We start from the raw sequence: 842 nt of genomic DNA on the forward strand, positions 1-842 counted from the left end.
ATCTAGGCTGCGGTAGGGGTGGGATGGGGCATAGAAGGTGAACTGATCTGCCCATTTTTCCTTTCTTATACTGGGACAGAGGGACTTTTTTAGGGGGTTTTATTTTCACTTTTTGAAACTTAAAAGCCAAGAATGGTCTCTTTTCATTCTGTTTCTATCATGACTCCTTTTTGCCTGAGACAGATGACTCACATTTGCCTGCCTGTGCTAAAGCAAATGTCCCTAGGGCATACGTTAGGAAATCCAATAAAGCTCGGGTGGGGAAAAGCCAGGAACATACAGGTTACATCATCTCATCTTCCTTCAGACTAAAGATTCCCACATGTTCTGAAGTCATGGAACTCCTACAGTTTCAGAAATTATTTCATGGGGCCCCTAGGTCAAAGAATACCTAGCAGTTCTACTTACTAAGGAGTTAAGTCCAAACAACTTAATAAGCCTTTGTGTCCTGACAACATAGTAGTAGTTGTTTTTGTTATTGTTAGCTGCTGTCCAATCAGCCTGCAACTCATGGCGGCTCCATGCGTAAGGACGAAAGGCTGCCCAGTTCACAGTATTTTCATAGGATTTTGGGGGTTAGATCATTAAGTCTTTCTTCCTACTCAGGATTAGTCTGGAAGCTCCACTGAAGTTTCATTTTAACAATGTGTAAGTCTCCAGTGAGGGGACAGTGGGAGATACACATGATTGTGTTGGCCAGGAATCAAACTAGGGTCTTCTGCATTATTGTTATTGTTAAACGCTATCAAGTCAGTTCCAACTCATAGCCACTCTATACCCTATATACAGTTTCCATGGAGCAACTGGTGAATTTGAACGGCCAACTTTGCAGTTCAAATAGA

This window comes from Chrysochloris asiatica, unplaced genomic scaffold, assembly GCF_000296735.1.
Source record: "Chrysochloris asiatica unplaced genomic scaffold, ChrAsi1.0 scaffold00197, whole genome shotgun sequence".
Lineage (NCBI taxonomy): Eukaryota > Metazoa > Chordata > Mammalia > Afrosoricida > Chrysochloridae > Chrysochloris > Chrysochloris asiatica.